Source organism: Arachis ipaensis, chromosome B7 (genome assembly GCF_059453495.1).
Source record: "Arachis ipaensis isolate K30076 ecotype BB chromosome B7, ASM5945349v1, whole genome shotgun sequence".
NCBI lineage: Eukaryota > Viridiplantae > Streptophyta > Magnoliopsida > Fabales > Fabaceae > Arachis > Arachis ipaensis.
The window spans coordinates 65578096-65589805 of NC_142442.1; positions in this window are offsets into that span (position 1 = coordinate 65578096).

An 11710-nucleotide genomic window follows, 5' to 3' on the forward strand; every position below is an offset into this window, starting at 1 on the left:
GTTTGCATTGACTATAAGCGTCTCAACCAAGCCACTCGCAAGGATCATTACCCCTTGCCATTCATTGATCAAATGCTTGATCGCCTGTCAGATAAATCTCATTATTGTTTTTTACATGGTTATACAGGATATTTTCAGATTCATATAGCTCCTGAAGATCAGGAAAAGACTACTTTTACATGTCCCTTTGGAACATATGCTTATAAAAGAATGCCTTTTGTTTTATGCAATGCACCAGCTACTTTCCAAAGATGCATGATGAGTCTTTTCTCTGATCTCATTGAGAACTGTATGGAAGTTTTTATGGATGATTTTAGTATATATGGTGATTCATTTAGCCTTTGCTTGGATAGTTTATCTAACGTATTAGACAGGTGTGTTAGTACCAACCTTGTATTAAATTTTGAAAAATGTCACTTTATGGTAAAATAAGGAATTGTACTAGGACATGTTATGTCAAAAGCTGGCATTTCTGTAGATCCAGCAAAGGTGGAAGTTATTTCTAGTTTACCTTACCCCTCCTCCGTGAGGAAAGTCCGTTCGTTCTTTGGCCACGCAGGTTCTTACAGGAGATTCATTAAGGACTTCAGTAAGGTAGCATTGCCTTTATCCAGATTACTGCAGAAAGATATTGAGTTCGAGTTCAGTGAGGATTGTATGCAAGTGTTTGATAAGCTGAACATCGCCCTGACTCAAACCCCAATTGTGAGAGGACCAGACTGGAGCCAGCCATTTGAAATTATATGTGATTCTTCCAATCATGCAGTAGGAGTGGCGCTGGCTTAGCGCGAAAGTAAGGATCCTTTTGTAATTGCTTATGCATTTAAAACTCTAGATGCTGCTCAATCTAATTATACTACTACTGAAAAAGAGCTTCTAGCTATTGTTTTTGCTCTGGATGAATTCTGAGCCTATTTACTTGGTAGTAAGGTAGTAGTGTACTCAGATCATGCAGCTCTAAAATATTTATTAGCTAAAAAGGAGTCCAAACCAATGCTAATACGTTGGATACTGCTGCTGCAAGAATTTGATTTAGAAATTAAGGATAGGAGTGGTAACCAAAATTTAGTGGCAGACCACTTGAGCAGCCTTGAGCACATTAAGGATAACTCCACTCCTATAAATGATAATTTCCCATTTGATAGTTTACATGCAGTATCTGAAGTAGCTCCTTGGTATGCACCTGTAGCTAATTATCTAGTTAGCCACACTTTTTCCCCAAATTTTACTAAGCATCAAAGAGACAAGCTGAAAAATGAGTCTAAATATTTTATATGGGATGATCCATATTTATGGAGGTGTGGCGCTGACCAGGTAATTAGATGGTGTGTGCCTCAATCAGAATTCCAGTCCATTTTAGAGGCCTGCCACTCATCTGAGAGTGGAGGACATTTTGGCCCTCAAAAAATAGCTAGAAAAATTATAGACTGTGGATTCTGGTGGCCTACTCTTTTTAAAGACGCTGCTGAATTTTGTAAATCCTGTTCCCCATGCGAAAGGTTTGGTAATATATCCAAGAGGGATGAGATGCCTCAACAAATTATGCTTTTCTGTGAAATTTTTGATGTTTGGAGCATTGACTTCATGGGTCTATTTCCAAATTCTAATGGTTACTTTTATATACTGTTAGCCGTAGATTATGTTTCTAAATGGATGAAAGCAATTCCTACCCGTATTGATAATGCTAACACGGTTATTTCCTTTGTTAGAAACCATATTATTTGTCGCTCTGGATCACCACGAGCAATCGTGAGCGATCAAGGCACTCACTTTTGTAACAGGAGACTAACAAGATTACTAAAAAGGCATGTGATAGTTCATAAAGTGTCAACAGCTTACCATTCCCAGACCAATGGGCAAGCAGAAGTCTCTAACAGAGAAATAAAGCATATTCTGGAAAAGATAGTAAAACCTCATAGGAAGGACTGGAGTTCCAGGCTACAAGATGCACTCTGGGCCTATAGAACAGCGTACAAGACACCCATTGGGATGAGCCCCTTTCGCTTGGTATACGGAAAGGCTTGCCACCTCCCAGTAGAGGTGGAACACAAGGCTTTCTGGGCTGTGAGGGAGTGCAACATGAACTATGAAGAAGCTGGTGCTGAAAAGAAGCTGTAACTAGCAGAACTGGAGAACCTTCGCCTAGAAGCATATGACAACTCCAGGAGATACAAAGAAAAGAAGAAGGCCGTCCATGACAAGCACATAAAAAGGAGAGAATTCAGACCAGGGGAGTTAGTTCTTCTTTATAACTCCAGACTGAGGCTTATGCCAGGTAAACTGAGATCAAGATGGGAAAGTCCATACATAGTAGAAAAGGCAGAGCCATACGGAGTTTTTCACCTGCGTCATCATTCTAGCTCCAAATTTCTAAAGGTGAATGGACATCGCCTGAAGCTTTATCATGGTGAGAAGATGAAGGATCAAAAGGAACTAGAGGTCTTCCTTTTGGAAGACCGACCAACAGAAGCAGAATGAGTCTGAAGAGCGTCCAACTTAAGGAAGTAAAAGCAAAGTGCTAGGTGGGAGACAACCCACCATGGTATGATCATTCCGTTTCAGTCTTAGTTTTATTTTACTTTATTCTATTTTTATTTTTGTTAATGACTCTTCTTATAATCTCTGCATAAAGTTGTATATAGCATGCATTTACATTTGCATATTGCATATATAAAAAAAAAAAAAAAACACATACGCGACGCGTAAGCGTCGCTGACGCGTCTGCGTCATATGTGCGTTTTGAAGAAAAGATAATTAAATAGAAATTCACGCAAAAGCGTGGCTGGAGGCGTGCCTTAGGCACAAACATGCCCACGCGTCCGCGTGCCCCACGCGGCCGCGTGCCCCACACGGCCGCGTCATTTTCAGAAATAACCTCCCACGCGTCCGCGTGACGCACGCGAACGCGTGCCCCTAAAAATCGACGTAAAAGAGGTGTATGGCAGTAAAAATCGACCGCGTGCCCCACGTGACCGCATCGTTTTCAAAATATAGCCATCCACGCGAACGCGTCACCCTAAATTTTGACAAAATGAGTTTGAAATAGAGAGTCGCGCGAACGCGAGGTTGCTCTCGTGCCAATCGCACAAATCAAGTCACACGACCGCATGACCCACGCGTCCGGATCACATACGGCGCACAGATTATCCAGATCAGCCAAACTATCATATCTTTTCTTCCCCAAATCCTAATTTTTCTTTTTCCTTCTTATTTCCTTCTTCTCCCTTCTTCCTTCTCTACTCATTCTCACTTTTTACCTTCTCCTCCCTTATTTTTCACATCTATTATCAAGGTTCTTTTCTTTCTCTCTTTATTTTTATTTTTCCATTATTTTTTTTATGTTTACTTCTTCTTTTACTTTCATTATCTATATTCTATTTTTTTTCTTTTACTTTTCTTTTTATTCCTTTAATTGGTGTTAGAAATTTATTTGGGTCTTTATCTTCTTTTATATTTCGCTTGTGAGTTATTATGAATTGTTTGACAATTATATATTACTTTTCATAAGGGTTGCTTGCATGTTCAAATTCCTACTTTCAATAACATATCTACCATGCATGCAAGTGTTTGTGAAAAAGCCCGTATGGCATTGTGCATTATTTTAAATTATTCTATTCTGTTACTTTAATGCATATTTTTCACAAAACTCCTTTTATATTTTATTGATTAAATATAATTGTCAATACAAACAGATTATTAGTTTGAAAGGCTTGGTAATCTAACTTGGACATTGAATGCTTGATCTATGCTACTCATGCATTTGCCGGCATGCCAATAAACATCTTGCATTTAATTGTCATCACATGCACTTACTATATTACCTTTGATGAACTTTTCACATGTAGTCTAGACCATGTGTTAACAACACCCTTCTTTACCGTGCATTGATTATCACCCTTAATATTCGCTCCCTTGCTCGAACCCTTACGCTTTACATGTACTTACCTCTTTCTTTTTTTTTAGGATGGCCACCAAGAAAGGTAAAGAGAAAGCTACTCCCAAAGCACCAACGTGGAGAGGAAGAAAAAGAGCATTAGTAGAAGAACCATCTTTAACAGCGGTAAAACCCTCAACAAAACGAATAAAGAGGATCATCAAGGTCGATGAAAAAGAGAAAGCCTTCCCAGCAAAGGACACTGCGCGGTACACTAACCGCTACTGTGAGCAGATGTTCCCCATCCTGGCAGCAAGGAACTATAACAATGAGCACCTTCTCATCCTCCCAACCATCATTGCTGAAATTGTTGAGCCCCGCATTGAGCGAAGACAATGGGATTCCTACGGAGACGGCCACGGCAGGTTAATCTATCATGGGTAGTTGAATTCTACTCCAATTTTCACATGCCAACCATGCAGTCTGTCTATGTCCGTCAGAAGCAAGTCCCTATAACAAAAGAAGCCATTCAACAAGCTTTAGATCTTCCCCCTGCTCAAGAAGGATTGGAAAAATTTCAAGAAGCCTCGTTCAAGCACCAGACATACCAATTTGACTGGAACGCCGTTCTCAGAGTTATCGCACAACCTGGCAGCAGATGGATCTACGGAAACTATCGTTCCTGACCTAAGGGCATATTGGCTTCCGCACTCACCTTAGAGGCTTGAGTATGGGCACAGATCATGTCCCATTACGTCTTTTCGAGCACTCATGAGTCCTCCTTCACTGTAGACATGGCTGTTTTACTCTGGTGTATCCTTACAGACCAGCACCTCAATTTACCAAGACACATTCGGCATGCTATGGGACACGTACAAATTACGGGCAACTTACCTTTTCCCGCCTTGGTTTCAGATCTAGTCTTAGCAGCCAGAGTCTCCTACAGAGCTGGGGAAACCAAGGCCATGATTCCACGAGATGATCGATACGTCCCTAACGGGAAGTATATCAGACCTCTAGCAGCAACTATCAACCGGAGCACGAAACCAGCAAAAGATATTCCTTCTTCTTCCACACCACAAGCACCTTCTACAAACCAACTGCTCAATCAGATACTTGAGAGGCTAGAACGGATTGAACGGAAAGGAAAGCAACGAGAGCGCCATAACAAGCGCAGATTTACATACCTCAAGGAGCTACTTGTTGGTAACCACCCACCTAGAGAAGACCCAGACACCCTGGACTCTACCTCATTTACCAGCACAGGGAGCCATGGGTCCCGATGATGGAAATACTGCTACCAGCCCCCTTTGTTCCTGACAGATGGCACTAAGGATGGTGCAAAGCTTTAAGTGTGGGGAGGTCGGTCAGTACTTGACTTTCGGAGGTAATTTCTTTTTCCTTAAACACCAATAAATAGGATATTTAGTTAGTTTTTCTTTTATTCAGAATAGGATAAATTGCATAGTAATAGGTTAATTGCATGCATGTTCTACTTGATTGAAAAATAGTGAGTTTCTTTTTAAGATCCTATTTTTGAAAAATTTCACTAATTTAAGTCAAAACTTTTGTGTTAAACTTGTTTGAAGTTGTAATTGGAACATAGTTTAAAACGCTAAGAATACATAACCCGTGAGATTTTGAGCCTAATTACATGGTTACATTATTTAACCATAAATATTATTCTTGTGTGTTCACTTCTCTATGATTGTAATCTTTATTTTGTTTCATCCTATATGTCCAATGTTTAATGTATCTATATGCATGTATATGATTGAGGCCATTACTTGTTTAGCTCACGTATCCCAAATAAGTCTACCCTTTAAATCACCATTGTCAGCCACTTTGAGCCTTTTAAATCCCATTTGTTCTATATTTTACCACATCACTAGCCTTAAGCAGAAAAACAATTAAATATTCCAAAATGAATCCTTGGTTAGCTTAAGATAGAAAGTGTGTTAATTGAGTATGGGAAACTGTGGGAACATGGGGTTAATAAGGGAATGTATCATGATGGGAATTTGGATACCTACTCATGTAAAACAGAAAAAATTGAAATTCCATGTGCATTGGTATGTTATTTCTATATAAAAAAATCCAAAAATATTCAATAAATATTTAAATAAATAAGGGGACAAAATTACCCCAATTCTAAGTTAAGTAAAGCTCCAATGCATATGTGATAAGAAAATTAAAAGAAAAAGTTAACGCATGAGTATGTAATGTGAAAGTGGGAAATTATAGGTAGCTAGACATGAATTAGAATTATATAGAGTATATGTATGTTAGGTGAAGGCTTAGGTTAGTCAAAGATTCATATTCTAGCTCACTTAGCCATATATATACCCTTACCCTTACCTTAGCCCCATTACAACCTTGAAAAGACCTCATGATGTTTGCATTAGTACATTAAATATTGTTGATTGGTTAGGTGAAGAACAAAATTTAGAAAGCATGATTAGAGAAGAATAGAGTGCTTACCCTATACACTTGAGAGACTAGAGTGCATATACACCATCAGTGAGGGTTCAATGCTTAATTCTATGTTCTCTGCTTTCATGAGCTATCTTCTTACAATGTTACCTGTTTTTACTATATAAAATTGAATTAGTGGAATTTGATTTATGTTTGTCTTGAAGAGCTTATTTATTTTTAACCAAGTAGACAAGAATCATATAGTTGCATTCATATATATAGGTTGCATTGCATTGCATGAGTTTTACATTTCCCTACTCATTTATTTTAGGATAAGTTAAGCATGAGGACATGCTAATGTTTAAGTGTGGGGAGGTTGATAAACCATTATTTTATGATTTATATTGTGTTTAATTGAGTGGTTTTATCAAGTCTTTACCTACTTATTCATATAGATTGCATGAATTTTATAATTCCTTCCTAGTATTGTTTATGGTTGAAAACTTGCTTTCTAGAAACCTTTAATTAGTACATTTTAACTCTCCTTTATACCACTCGATGCCGTGATCCGTATGTTAAGTGTTTCAGACTTCATAGGGCAGGAATGGCTTGGAGAATGGAGAGGATGCTTGCAAAAATGGAAGGAACACAAGAAACTAAGGAGATGACCAGCGAACATTGACGTGATCGCATGACTCACGTGAGCGCGCGAAATGAAGAAATCGCAGTGATGCGAACGCGTGCCTGATGCAAACGCGTGGAGTGGAGTCTGCACGAATGACGCGAACGCGTGGACGACGCGTACGCGTGACCTGCGCAATCTGCAAAAATAACAGAATATGCTGGGGGCGATTTCGGGCCGCGTTTTGACCTAGTTTTCGGCCCAGAAACACAGACTAAAGCTAGGGAACATGCAGAGACTCAAGACGCATCCACACACATTCAGATACATTGATATTAGGATTACTTTCAGTTTTAGATCTGAATCTAGATTAGCTTTACATTGATAGTTTATGCTTTTGCTTTGGATTTTGGATGCTGAAGAGTCATTTCCTCCGCGAAGACATTACTTTAGTTTGTTTCCTTATTCCTTTACTCTCATTAGTTGCTCATTGACCCTATTCAATTAAGTATGTTGCATTTGGAATTTATTAATATATAGAGTTACTTTTAATTTTAATTAATTTTAATTCTCTATTTTATTTTATTTAATTTACTATGTCTTCTTATATTTTTATGAATATTAATTCTATGTCAATGGAGTAGATTTCCTACTTGACATGGGGGTTGATTAAGAGGAGACACTTGAGTTGGAATGCTCAAGTGCTTAGTTAAATTGGACGTTGTTGGCTAATTCTGTACCTATTAACTCTAGACCTTCCCAAGGGAGAGGACTAGGATTTGCGGTAAGAGTTAGCTCAATCACTTGACTTTCCTTTATTTAGTAAGGGTTAACTAAGTGAAAACAATAACCTCTTTACACTACACTTCAGAAGATTCCAACAAGGATAGAACTTCCAATTAATCATTCTCCCAGTCAAGGCCTTTTAATATTAATAATAATTCTTTGTTCTATTGCTTTAATTTACAATTATTTTTATTCATTATCAAAACTCAACTTTTCTGGAAAACTTCTAGTTAATAAAATAGCACCCTTTCCTGCAACTCGTTGGGAGACGACCTGGGACTCATACTCCCAGTATTTTTAATTTTAATTTTTGTGACAACCCCTTTTTAAATTGGTGAGGTAGACTTTAGCTGGTTGGGAGCTATACTTGCAACGCATTTCTTTTATTAAGACTCTCTTAATTGGTCTAACTTCTGCCACGCACCAGGGTGTTCGAACTCGAAGGGCGAGAGCTTCCCAGGTCATGGCACGCTTGCAACCTACGAAGGTATTATAGTTAGAGGTAACAAGGATCTTAGGATAAGGTGCACTCTTTTTCCTGAAAAGGTTTTTTAATGAGGTGCCAAGCCAAGATTTATAAAATACCTAACTTAGAGGAGTAAAACTCCCACATGTATATATTGGCATATTTTCTATTTTGAATAAAGTTTTTCAGATTTCCCACAAATCCTTTATCAAGACACATTAATCTGAAACGCAAAAAATTCATCGCCCGATTATAAAGCTACAGATCGGCAGAAAGTGAAAATCAAATTCACTGCACGATCACGGTAAAGACCAACAAAGATGAAAACCAAATTCATCAAAAGGTCGACTAACGGGGATCAAACCCAATATCTACAAAATCGGCAAAGATAAAAGGGTGACAAAAACAGAATAATGCAAGAAGTTATCAAAAGTGATCCATAGAAAGGACCTAACGAGGTCTTAATAAAAATGGATTGCTAAAAATAACTTAAAAGACTGGCCGACATAAAAAAGTCGGACCAGTCGACCACAATGACCAAAGTTATAAAAAGTAAATCCCTGGAAAGAGGTCTGGCCAGCCCTAAAAAAGAGGATTACTAAAATAACTTAGAAAGGGCCCGACATGATGAAGTCGGCCCAGAACAAAAAGTTATAAAAAGTAATCCCTGAAAGAGACCTGAACAAGGTCCAAAAAAGAGGATTACTAAAATAACTTAGAAGGGACCGACGTGATGAAGTCGGCCCAGAACAAAAAGTTATAAAAATAATCCCTGAAAGAGACCTGAACAAGGTCCAAAAAAGAGGATTGCTAAAAAAACTTAGAAGGGCTCGACATGATGAAGTCAGCCCAGAACAAAAAGTTATAAAAGTAATCCCTGAAAGAGACCTGAACAAGGTCCAAAAAAGAAGATTACTAAAATAACTTAGAAGGGCCCGACATGATGAAGTCGGCCCAGAACAAAAGTTATAAAAGTAATCTATACAAGAGATCTGACAAAAGATCCAAAATAGATTACTAGAGATAACTCAGAGGAGGTCGACACAACCAAATTGACTCGGCAAAGCTACCAAAAACTATAATCCATAAGAAGAGATCACCCAAGATCCAATCAGGAGGGATTACTAGAAATAGCCGCGAAACACGACCAAGTTGAAGAAATCGACCAACAGAAGACACACAAGTTGGATCCAGAAATCCGTAACCTCAAAAGAATCAAGCTACAACTTTGAAAATACGAAGACAGCTAAAAGAGGTCGGGCAACAAGGTTCCAACACTCCCAAAAAAACCTAGAACGTGTCAGATAAGCGCGGATAAGCATATTACGAAAGAAACAAGTTATAATAATAACAAAGACTCAAGAGGCCACCTAAAGTCAACCCCAAGAATCTGAAGAGATACTTTGTTCTTCAAAAAAACAAAGTTGCTAACGGAAAAGCAACTAAAAAAGTATCCACAGTCAGAACAACCAATTACAAAATTTAAAGTTCAAAGCCCACAAGCTAGGCTGTATACAAATCATCTAGAATAAGTCAAAGAGGATCCAAAGAGTTCCCAGTTGCAGCATCCCGAGGTGAAGGAGGACGAGTTTGAAGGGGCACCACATCCACCGTCCCATCATCTCGGTTCAGGACCTGACAATCAGGATCCGACTCGGGATGACCACCTGCATGGGTTGTAGAAGTCAGCGCAATAGAGACTTTGGCAGAAGGCACAGGAGGATGGTTGACATCATCCTCATCATCAGGGTCATCAGGGACGATCTTACCATCTTTTACGATGTTGTCCAAGCTAAAGAGAGTAAGATCAAGCTCGAGTGCAAGAACTCGAACTTGATCCTTCAAATTCTCATAAGCAGCATTCACACTGCCTGCAAGATGACCCTGGAGCTCGGCATAATCAGCTCGGACAGACTCCAAATCCTCCCTAAGACCCACATCTCTCGGTATGTCGTGACATAACTCTCCTTGTGCTTCAAAGTCATATCTTCAGACAACTTGGCAGAACCCGCGAAAGCAATAGCCCGAGTCTTCTCTCCCTCCAACTCTTTTTCCAACATGGCCACCTTCACCTCGAGCTCTTCCTTCAAACCTTTCATCTGGTCGAACTCCAACTTAGCCTCCTCCATAAAAGCCTTTCTAGCCTGAATAGGTAGATTCTGGGTAGTTCGATATAAAGCCGCCCCCATGTGTGCCATCTTGATGCTGCTCCGAGTAATAAAATCCAGATGGCAAAGAAGAGAAACATCGTCAGTAGGGATGGTACCACAAGGACCAATTTGCTGATCCACAAACTCGACAGCATCAAATTCAGGGGCATCAAGGTTAAAAGTCTCAGCTATTTTTTGTTTTTTTGGAGGAGGAGCGCCGGTAGGAGAAGAGGTAGCAGCAGAAGTCTGTGAAGGATCGACCAAATGAACCCGAGGGGTGGGAATCGTCTTCCTCGGTCCCAGAGAACTCGATATAGAGGGCTTCGGTAAAACATGAGAGGATCCTTCCCCAGCCACCTTGGCCGAGATGTTTAGGGCCGCAGTCGCCTTCCTCGTCTTTTTGAAGGCCTTCATGGAATCATTATTTTTAACCATCTCTGGAAAAAAACACAGCAAAACCCAGTTACAAAGTGAGAGAAAAAGAAAAAACTCGACAAAATGAAACAAAACAAAAACAAAATAAGTCAACCACTACCCAGCTCAGCTTGGAGAAGCGAGGGATCCCTTAAAAACTTTTTGATGTCCAGATAGGGAGGTTGTCCCCAGTTCTCCTCCAACACATTAACAAAGGCCTGATCGACCTCGTCCAACATCTCCCACATATACCTCGACACCACAACATTCTTTTGCCACTCTAAAAGAAAGGCGGGCTCATCATTCTCATCCAGAAAAAAGGGGCGAGCTCCTTCAACAGCTCGAACCTTGAAGAAATAATTCTTGAAGTTTCTAAAAGACTCATCATACATCAAAAATACTTTCTTTCTTTGGGCAGACCAAAAAGAAACCCAGGAAGCTTTCTTTTTGGCAGAAATCCCAGCCTTGGTCAAAACGAAAAGGTAAAGAAAGAGAGTTTGGGAAGGCTTAACATCCAGTTCCTGACACAACAACTGGAAAATCGTAACAAAACCCCATGAATTCGGATGGAGTTGGGATGGAGACACATTGCACGACCACAACAAATTGGTCTCAAAAGGAGTAAAGGGAAAGGTAATGTTCATTTGGCTGAAGAACTAGTCATAGGCATAAAAGAAGGGGCGTTTCCCCTGGACCGAAGTAGGGAAACAGACCCTCTCATCAGAATCAGGTGCTACTAGCTCATAATTTTTCTCCTGCTCCCGATTACTACAAATCCTATGATGTTTTCTTAGCTCCACATAGAATTCAGAATTCACCACAGAAACACACATCAACACGAAGGAGTCCAACCAGTCCGACATGCCCTCGGGGACTCTGGCTCGACAATATTTTTGCGAGATGACATGGGTCAACTAAAATCCTACAATAAGAAAAAAGAAAAAGGGGATTACTAATCAAACAGCTCGGGCAAGTTAAAGAGA